This window comes from Hydra vulgaris, chromosome 12, assembly GCF_038396675.1.
Source record: "Hydra vulgaris chromosome 12, alternate assembly HydraT2T_AEP".
In the NCBI taxonomy this organism is placed as follows: Eukaryota; Metazoa; Cnidaria; class Hydrozoa; order Anthoathecata; family Hydridae; genus Hydra; species Hydra vulgaris.
The window spans coordinates 84,833,528-84,845,603 of record NC_088931.1 but is presented as its reverse complement, the minus strand read 5'-3'; positions in this window follow the sequence as shown (position 1 = coordinate 84,845,603).

The following is a 12,076-nucleotide window of genomic DNA, read 5'->3' as shown; positions in this document are numbered from 1 at the left end:
CAATTTCGTATTATATATATAAACTTTTTATTATTTTTATTTAAGAATACTCTAATGGTCTTATGTGCGTTAAGACCTAATGGTCTTATTAATTTTGTGATAAGATCTAATGGTCTTATCACAAAGCACTGCCACTTGGGCATAAGCATTTAATGAGTTGGTTCCCCATTTCAAGCCTAACCGATAACATATAATTGCTTCGAACAGGATTTGAACTCGCAACCCTTGTACTACGAGTCCCATCCAGATCTAAATCAGAATCTAGGGAGGAGTGAAAGTTCGCATTCACAAAAACCTCATGGTTTTTTACTTTTCTAATTAAAATAGTACAATTGTGCATACAAATTAACTAACAAGATTTAATCTCACCAACCTGTATATAATGTCACCCTAGGCGAGTATAAGTTCTTTTTAAAAGGCACACAGTGGGCGACTTTAAATCAACATGGCGAGTTCAAGTGGGCGAGATTCAGTGCTTTTGACACACAGTACAATTTTTAATGGTAATGTCAAACACTTTTAAAAAGTCTACAATAGTCTGCATAGTCTTAAAGCTGAAAGACTAAGCTATCGAATGATGTATTGTAAAGCAGTGTAGGTCTATAAAATGCCTTTCAACTTAGTTTTAGTGTGGATGTGGGCAAGGTTTGATTAAGTTACCCTATTGTAAATTTAAATAAAAAACATATCATCAAACCTCTGTTTCATATAATGAAAATTTTAATAAATGAAGATGTATTTCCTAATACATTAAAAGTAGCTAAAGTGTACCTAATCTATATAGGCAATGATAGTTCTGATATCTCAAATTATAGACCTATATCCGTATTATCTGTTTTTTCCAAAGTATTCGAACGCGTTATGTATAACAGAATTTATGTCCATTTCACAAAAAAACAATCTCTTTTACTCTAAACAGTTTGGGTTTCAAAAGAATATTTATAGAGCATGCCATTATTGAATTTTTATGGATCTGTCAAAAGCATTTGACGCGGTAGACCACTCTATACTCTTAGAAAAAATAAATTATTATGGTGTAACAAACAAAACATTTTCTTGGATAAAAAGCTACCTTACTGACCAAAAATAATATGTAATAAATCCGGATTCTGGTACATTATATATTCTATGTGGAGTACCACAGGGTTTAATTCTCGGCCCTCTCCTTTTTAAAAAATATATAAACAACTTCTGTAATGTATCTGCAAATTTAAATTCAATTATGTATGCTGATGACGCTAATTTGTTTATGTTAAATTGTGATATTAATCAGCTATATGGTGAAATGAATACTGAGCTGCTAAAAATAAATAAATGGTTCAGAGCTAATAATCTCTCAATAAACGTAGACAAAACTCAATATACATTATTTTATAAAAAACGCAGGCAGAAAACCTGCCACTTAAATTACCATTTCTTTCTATAAATAGTAAACAAATTAAAAAACAAGAATGTTTAAAGTACTTATCTTGGCTTTCCCACATAAAATACATTGAATCAAAAATTAAAAAAACTATTGGTATAATGTATATAATTAGTCCTTTAATTAATACTCAAAGTCTTAAATTAATATACTTCAGCCTAATTCAAAGCTATATTAATTATGGTAACATTGCGTGGGCAAGCACACAACCCTCTAAACTTAAAAGGATATTTAGTGTACAAAAACATCCTTGCAGAACTATATTATAAATCATATACGGGAAAACCAAATTTGAGCATGCAAAGCCATTAATGAGGGAAATGAAGATAATGAATGTATACGAGATAAATACATTTCAACACATGATCTTTATGTATTATCATTTAAAAAATCTCACACCGAAAAACTTTGAAACAAAATTTAAGATAAATCAAAACAACAACTATTCTCTGAAATCAAACGAGAGGCTAACATACGCACTACCTCGTAAACTAACTAAATACAAAGAATTTAGTATAACATATCGAGGGTCTAAGATATGGAATAGTTTTAAAAATAACCACATCAATATGGTGAAAACAGTAAATTCATTTAGGTTTTATATAAAAAAAGAAATTTTGAAATCATATGATAGCTTTGAAACTTAACATATACTCTATTGTTTTTTTAATATACACTATCATTTTTTAACCTAATTATTTGATATATTCAAAGGAATTTATTCCTCTTATTGTCTTTTTTTCTTTATTTTTTTAATTTTTTTTACGAAGTTTTGTCATTTTTTTTAAAAATTTAACGGTGTTTTTTTTAATTCTTTTTTTATTTTATTTTATCATAATAACTTTATTTTCTTCGCATTTGTTAAAGCTTAGGGGCTCTATGAAAGCTCACTTAAGGGCTCTATAAAAAGATTGTGGTGACTCTGGTCTTCCATATCTTCTTTGAGCCCCTGTCTGTTTATATTAATATATATATGTTTTCTTTTTTTATGGAATAATTTTTTTATATTTTTGTATGAACAGCAAAATATATGAAGAAAAAAAAGAAAAAAAAAATCATCTGCATTTAATTAATTTATGCCACACTATAGTTAGACTTATCTCTTGTGTCTTGTTCATCAGAAGTAGTGTATCCATGCGCATTTCTGATTTTTAACCTATTGAATCTATTTTAAAATGATTTTCAGCTCTGATGTTAATGCGACAGTTAAGCTCTTTGCAATCCTCAATTTTACCATTAGTAGAATCATTGTTTCCATATCGGAAAAATTTGGTTATTGATTGACTACCAAGAGATTATCTCATTTTTAAGTTTTCTCTTTTGAGCTCCATATTTATGTTTGTAATCTAAAAAGATAACTTTCCTTTCGAGACCATTTAAATCCTGAACAACAAATGTATCTTTTAAGGAAGTAAAAGCTTAATTTTGGAACAACAGAATCATAACATTTATAAATGATATATGCCTGAGCTTAAATAATTTCAGAATAAATTATTTTCCGTTTTTAGTTAATTGATTTGATGACAAAGTTTAACTAATGTAAAATGATTAACCTGAAAGATTGTTGTTAAGCTACTTGTCAACGTTAAAGACTAATAACTTATATTTTATAACTAAGATGAGTTTAGCTTCAGGGATTGCTCAAAGAAATCAGCGTAAAAAAACGGCAATATATAAATGAAATAAGTAAAGTTTACCTGTATTGTTGAAATGTGTGTTCGTTTTCTACTTTTCAATTTTAGACTATATTTTTGGTTCAAAAGTTTTTCTTATCTTTTCACATTTATTTATAATTCGAAACAATAATATTTTACTCGGATTTACTATTTTTCCGGTAACTACCACCGGGCCCTCTTTACCTACGGGCCCCAGTGCTACAGTACCACCACCCCTCCCGTCTTTGTGGGGGCCATGCATGTATATATATATATATATATATATATATATATATATATATATTTATATATATATATATATATATATATTAATAAGAAAACATCAAACAATACGAATTCTCTTAATACAAATAATAATTTATTTTGAGAAATTTTCACTGGGTTATGGACACCAGCATCATCAGCTCGTAAAATATTACAAAATTTTTTGAACGTTAAAAAACAGTTAGATAAAAATTTTTTTTAACTGACGTCAGCAGTTGAATGGCTTCTTTATTCGTTGCGCAAGAATATAAAAAATGGAGTCCAAAATTTAGTTTTGACAAATTGCCCATTATCGAGATTTATTCCGCCATTCGATGGAAAACATTGGTGCCTCTGTATTTTGAGTGCTTCTCGTACTTTACGGTCGAATTTTTGTATTTCAACTTTAAGAGTTTTAGTTTTCTCTAATTTATTTTTTCAGAGCAAAACTTGCTATGTGTTACAATTGCTGACTGATAATGTTTACCATCATCTAAACTTTTTTGGTGTTGTTAAATTCTTGTTCTAATTTGTAATTTTGTTTCTCCTACATATTTTTTTGAGCAATTGCATTCAACTAAATATGTACCAGGCTGGCTATTTTGGGGCAATCTAGATTTGTTTTTACATGTTAATATTGTTCTTAAATTAGGACTTGATTTAAAAACTACTCTATAGCCAACTTTTCTAAATATTTTCCTTAACTTTGGTGATAGTGAAGGTATCCACGGTAATGATACTGTTGGGAAAGCATTGTTCTCGGATTGAATTCTATTGTTCTTTACGGACCGTTTTGTCCTAATTTGATTTGCAATCTTTTTTAGTTGGCTTTTCGGTGTACCCATTTTCATTAAAAACTTGAATAAGAAAGTTTATCTCATTTTTTAAATGTGTAACACTGCACATGGAGTATGCCCTGTGAACATAACCTTTGAATATTGCGCATAAAATTTTGGGGTCATGATTCGAGTGCGGTTTTATTTGAATATTTGTAATGGCTTCTTTTCTGTAGACTTTAAACTCATACTTACCTTTGCTGTTATTTATTATTGTTATATCTAGGAAATTCAGAGTTTTGTTATGGTTTTCTGTCTCAATTGTGTATTGTATTTTAGGGTGTTGTTTATTTCAGATTGTTTTGAATTTCTCTGCTTCTTGAATGTTTGAAAATCTAGCATGGCTATCATCGACGTATCTTAAGAAAGATTTTAAGTCGAGAGGAGGATTTAATGTCTTTGCAATTTTGAAGGCATTTCTTTGTGATGTTGCAGAAAAGATTCTGCTAATACGACCATGAATGAAAGACCAATAGGACCGGAATTCTCCAATTCATGGATCTAGTTGTTCCACAAAAAATAGCAACGATGTAAACAAAGCTCTATAAGTGTTTTTGTTTCTGATATAGTAAGCTTGGTAGAACATCTGTAGGAATCATCTTTATTTAATTGATCTATAAGAATTAAAGTAGCTTCTTTAAGTGGAATTGATGGATACAGGTTTATTACATCGAACAAAACTTGAACTTCGTTTTCGTCTACATTTTATGAGTTTGCTTTGTTAATAAAATTAAAAGAATTTTTCAAACGTGTTTTATTTTTATTTAAAATAGTTTGTATTGCTTTAACTAAGTAGTTAGATATTTCATAATTAGGTGTGCCGATAGTTGATATAACTATTCTCATAGGGTAAGCTTTATCAGGCTTGTGAGCCTTAATTAGACGATCCAAAGGCAATCCAACATCTGGTTTATACACTGTTGTTTTGTTTATTTAATCTCGCTGAAACAAGCACCAGCTCTTTTTTACTTTAGGGCAATGATCGTGCCACTGGTTTTTTTTGGTCGATGCTACATGGAACAGGCTAGCAAAAATTGCTTTTTTCATACCTACTAAGTCATCTACATTTTGCCTGATGGCAATACCATAATAGTTTTGCAAACGATCTATCATATTCAATGTTAATTTGCCTTTACCACTAATACCTTTAACCTTTTGTGTAGTATGCGAAGTTGGTTACCTACTCTTTTCTGAATGTGGCCAACACAGTTCAGACGCTCAACTTTCATACCCTCTCCATAAACATTTTCAATTGATTTATGAGATTTGCTGTCTCCATCGCCATAAAAGTTTGTGTATTTGAGACCATGCTTTCCTATTGATCTCTCAAATATATTCTTAGTACCTTCAGGCTCCATTGCAGGCACTGAACCACGATAATTATTGATAGAGACATGAGTGGCTTTCCAGGAATCATATTTAACATGATCAGTTCCTTTGATTTTCTCATAGAACTCACATGACCTGCATGTTTTAGAAATAACTTCAACATCTAGTATTTTTCCAGTATCAACTGATATGGCAGTGATTACATCGTTGAGCGAAGAGTAGCCTCTACGTTGCTATGATCCATCATTTGATACCCCAATTTCCGTACCAACCTGAGACTTTACTTTTATAGCTGCAGCTGTCATTGACTTTTCAGCAACAGTTTCACATGCATGTCCACAAATTTTGGAAAGTTTATCATAATTATTTCTTGTCATTGGTTTAGGCATATTCATCATTGTTGTAAATCGTTGCAGATTAGAATAGCCTGAACCAATAGTGCGCATTGCATATGTTATGCGTAAGTTTACATCATATCCATTCTTTCTACACACTGGGGATGTATATAAAGATAAACTATAACCACATTTACATAATACACTCATTGATGAAGCTAATCCTTTCTTTTTGGCAAAGTTTTCGATCAGCAACAATTTCCCATTTTGACATTCTGGGCAAGGCAGTTTACTAAAAACTTCAGCTAAAATAGAAACATCAACAAGTCGGTATCCTTCAACTGTTTCACCTATAGTTTCTGTAAAGTTAATGTCTTCAACTTTTTTTCTTGAAACGCTTGATGCAGAGACAGAGCAAGAAGGAGCAGGATTTTCTCGATTAGTAGAACTAGAGTGAGGAGCTGCACTGGCGTTTTGTTGTTGGTCAGAGAGACTTTCAATGATTTTTTTATTTGATATTGTATGCTTGTTCCCATAGAACCTTCTTTTATTAGAATATAAACGTTTAGTATTTTGCTTTGATCTTTTTCCCATAGTAATAACTTATTTATAATAGCCTTACAATATTTTTACAATAATCTTAAATCTTCAACGATCGACCAAACAATATGGTATTTTTTTAATAATAAACTAAAGTCTACCAATTTTATAGAGATTTTCAAGTAGTGAAGCAAATGAGGTTGATTACACTGTACAACAACGAAAAAAAACCGGAAATGCCATTGACACGACCTTATGTATTTTGATTTGGAGATTACGAAAATGATGTCCATTTTGTTGTATGACCCACTAATTTTGGTTAAATTCACATTTTCAAATTTTCGATTTTCACTATGAAAGTTGTCAATGTGATTTTTGATATATTTATTAGCAGTTGTTTATGATTTATTTATTAGCATTTATCTATCATATACCTATTTGCATTTGTTTAAGCTTGTATTAGACTAAATGTAAGTCTGCTTTATTTTAGATAAACTACAGTTAGCCAAGTAATATATAGATATAATACAGTGTATATTGAAACAAGAAATGCCCAGAACTTGTAAAAATCAAGCCGACAACTTTTGCTACATTTGTGGCGAACTGACTTTAAAGAGATGCAGACGAAGATTGACACCACATGTGAAAAAACTGTATGAACTATACTTTGATTGCAAAGTCGGCTACCAAAATAAGAACTGGGCGCCTCATGCATGCTGTGTGAGGTGCGCTAGTTCACTATCGTCGTGGGCGAACAGGACTGGTGGAGGACCAACATTTGGGGTGCCAATGGTGTGGCGTGAACCCCAAAATCATTGCTCAGATTGCTATTTCTGTTCTGTTAACATATCAGGTCGCAATTCTAAGGGTAAGAAAGCTATAGTGTACCCAAATCTACCTTCAGCTATTCGTCCTGTTCCTCATTTGGCTGAACTCCCTGTTCCTGAACCTCCATCGGAAATCCCAAACACGGACAGTTCTGATTCAGACGAGGATTCTGATGACGATGATAGTTACGAGTTGCCAGAAGATACAGAGCGTAAACCCCACTTCATAACAGGATCTGACCTGAAAGATCTCGTTCGAGATTTGTATTTAACAAAGCAACAGAGTGAATTGCTGGCTTCACGTCTCCAGGAGTGGCATCTGTTGGCTGGTGATGCAAGAGTGTCGTCATTTAGAAAGCGATCACCGGAACTGCAGCAATACTTCTCTATGGATGAAGAACTTTGCTTCTGTAATGACATCAGTGGATTGTCTGATGATCTAGGAATACAATACGATTCATCTATGTGGAATTTGTTTATTGACGCATCACTTTATAGTATTAAGGTAGTATTACTGCATACTGGAAATGTGCTGCCTTCCATTCCCATAGCACATTCGGTAACCCTGAGGGAAAGCTATGCGAATATATTACTTATTCTGGACAGAATTAAATACAGAGATCACTGGTGGTCCATATGTGCAGATTTGAAAGTTGTTGCTATACTAAATGGATTGCAGGCTGGTTTTACTAAGTACATGTGTTTCCTCTGCAAATGGGATAGCAGGATGAAATCAGAACATTATATGAGGAAATGTTGGCCACAACGAGAAACATTTGAGGTTGGTTCCCATAACGTCATTCATGAACCTCTTGTGGATAAAGAGAAGATCATCTTGTCCAATCTTCACATCAAGCTTGGAATCATGAAACAGTTTGTAAAGGCGTTAGATCACGACAAACCAGCATTTCAGTATTTGCAGACCAAATTTCCTAAAATCAGTGACGCCAAAATTAAAGAGGGCATTTTCGTGGGGCCCCAAATACGAGAACTGATGCTGGATGAAACGTTTTCGGGAACGATGGATCAATATGAACTTGCAGCATAGGATGCATTCAAACGGGTGTGCCAGGGATTTCCTGGAAAACATATTGCACCAAATTACGCTGATTTGGTAGACAGATTAATTGCATCCTATCAACAACTGGGTTGTAACATGTCGCTGAAGCTCCACTTTCTTCATTCCCATCCTTCCTTCCTATCTGTCAATGGAGATGTATATGATAAAAATGGCGAGCACTTTCATCAGAGTATTGCCACAATGGAAAGCAGATACAAGGGAAAGTGGAGCCCCACCATGATTGCAGACTACTGCTGGAATTTGCAGCGCGATGAACCCGATGCAGCATTCAAACGCCAGGCTAAATACAATTAAATACAAGGAAACAATTTGTGTTAAAAGTGATAATAAACATGTTCATACACTTGTTCATATGTGTAGAAAAATGCATCTTACGTTACATCTTTAAATTGTTATTACAAAAAATTGTGACGTGCTACAGCATAACTGATTACATATTTGGAATCAGTACGTCTGAAATAATAAAGATAACCTAATTTGGTTCTTGTTTTTTTCAAAAAGTTAAAAATTGTTGTACAGTGTTATTATCGTAAAAATTCTTTAATTTAGGACTATATTGGAGTCTATAGAAAGATATTAGTTAGTGATTAATTCTTTTTTATATATGGTTATTATTATGCGATGAACAAAATTCAATTTTTGAGACAAAACTGCTAATATTTAAGTTTTGAATCATCTAAATTCGGATTCTACGTTAAACTTTGATTTAAAAACAATCCTATTATTTTTTTGAAATTATTTTAAAAAATTTCTTAAATTATTGGGGGGCATACCCTTCAACTTCACTGCTTACATCTTAGAAATTTTTTAGTATATTTGTCTGTCTCCTTTAAAAGCTATTAAACTAAATTTGCACCATAAATTTAAAAATCTAGATAATTTAACAAAAAGAACAAAATCAATATTAAGAATTTCAATGTCTTTATCAGAATTTCATTGAAAATATTTACTTTTAATATTACCTACAATTACTTTAATATATTTTATGATATTGCAACAAAAACTTTATTATTTTTAATTTCGAATTACGTTCATAACCAAATTTGGGAAAAATATGACATTTTTATTACCGTATTTTTATCATTTCTTCCTTTTTTTTTTTCTTACCTTTTTTTCATTTCTTATTATCTTAAAATTTCTTTCAATTGCTGTTGCTATGATACGAATATTTAGAAGCGTTACTATTGGGGCTCGGTGATATGGCTAACTTATGCCTTCTTTTTCCAGCCAGTTGTATAATTTTTTATATTGTTGTGCAATGTATTTCAATTTAACCTTTATCAAATTCTTATATTTTTATATTCAAAGCTGATAATAAAATAGCACCCTATTTAACACCCTATCACCCTATTTTAACTCATTTTAAAAAAAAAGTAAATCACCTATAACCAACACATTTTTTTAAATAATAATTATATTAAACCAAAAACAAATTATTCTACTACTAAGTTCTCGATCACAATCAGAGGACCTAAATTATGGAACACACTAATGAAGGGAAAAAATAGTTTTTAAACAATAAGTTAAAAACTATTTCTTCCCTTGATCAACTTAAAAATAAACTTAAACAAAAACTTTTGATAGTTGACAACGAATTAGACTTCTTCTGAAACTTTTAACCCTTTTGTGACGAGTGACCCTTATGGTGGTTCATAAACAACTTTAAATATTTCAAAATATCTATAGCAATTGGGGAAAACTTTAAACTCGTCTTTGAAAAGTGAATAATTTCTTAAGTTAATGATTCAAATTGTTTGTTAATTGCATTTATAGGTCGCTCAAAAATCAATTTTAAAAAATGACTAAAAATAGATTAAATTATACTGATATAAACGAAATCCTTGATACTTTTTTCAATGACAGTGGTGGAGATTTTTTGTTTTGAAATGCCACTTTAAATGCCTCATTTATTTAATACCGAAAACAATATGTTTATGTATTTCTTCTTTATTTGTTTAAGGTTACATAAAGAAACTATATATATATTTTTAATTTCAACATGATATATTTTGATCAGGGTACTAAGATAATAAAAATTTTTTAAAAAAGTTTTCTAATATTCTGAAAACCAATTCTATGAAAAGAAAAACAAGGACTTATTTGTAAAATTCTGACTAGCAGTTTTTATTTTATTCTCTTTTTATTCAACATGATCCTAGTTCGTTATTTTATTTGCGCAGTCTTGTAGTTGTTTTTAACTCAGTCACGAAAGGAATAAATAGGAGTAATCACTTGTTTTTTACATGTTTTTTTTTTTCTTTTGATTTTTATGTGTTTTTTTTTACTACATTCTTGATCATATTTATTCTTGATCTGAATCTTTATAAATCTAAAATATAAATAATTGTAACAATAATATGCTTTATAAAATGTGTGTTTAGAAATGTGTAAATAAGTGAGTACCAATATATTTCTTGCATATGATATTCAGTTTTTATACTATTATTTTGTGTTTTGTATATTAGAGTTTCTAAAAAATTTACGTGTTATATTTTTAAGTGTTTATTTTTAAGTAACCGATATTTTTAAATAACCGATACTATCTTCGATCAACTGATAATCTCAATCTTGCAGTCTTAAATCATCGTTCTGTTACTTATAAATATAAGTCCATAAAAAACCAAAGTATAAAACCTTGGAATAACCTTCCCTATGACCTAAAAGCTCTTCATTCAATTTATGTTTTTAGGAGTAACCTATTCCATTCCTTCCTAATCAAATACAGTTTATAAATCCAATGATATGCGTATATATGTATAAGTGTTTGTGATAAGCGCATGTGAATAAGTGTGAGTGTATATGTATGTAAGTGTATATGTATACATGGATGTGTATGTGTGTATGTGTATGTTTGTATATATTTATATGTGTATATATATGTGTGCGTGTGTATGTAAGTATATATATTTATATATATATATTTGTGTGTGTATGTGTATGTATATGTATGTATATATATATATGTGTATATGTATATATATATATGTATGTATGTATGTATATATGTATGTGTGTATGTATATATATATGTATGTATATATGTGTGTGTGTATATATGTGTGTATGTGTATGTATATATATGTATATGTGTATGTATGTGTGTGTATATATATATGTGTGTTTATATATGTGTCTATATATGTGTGTATGTAACATAATGTGTGTATGAACATAATTTTATATTCTAATATTTTCATAATTACTGTCGTGTAAGGTTTTTATATAACCAACTTTATTAATATATTTGATTATCTATTTGAGTTTATAAATCACAGTATAGTATAAATCACATTTATAAAATATGATAATAATATAAATCACATTAATAAAAGGTGTATGTGTGTGACTAATACTAAATGACTATTATTCTTTTTATGATTATTGTAATTATTTTTATTGTTGTCATTTTATTTTTATTATTATCATTATACTTTTATCATTGTATTGTTAGTATTGTTACTACTACCACTCTTATTATTATCATTATTAGTATTTTACTCCTTTAACTTTTAATATTTGCTTTGTTACAGCTGTGGACGATTATTACTATTAACATTAACAATATATTTAGTAGCTTTTATTTACAAGGTTTTTACTTAAGATTAGTACATGTACTATTTGTAAACTTCCGTGAATGTAACAACTATTTCAGAATATATATGAATTGAATTAAGGTTGTTCATTTTTTATAAATATACTTCTTTTATGTTATATTCAATTTTGACACTTTAATTTTTTGTCTTGTATTTTAGAGTTTCTAAAAAATTTATTTTATATGAAGTATAC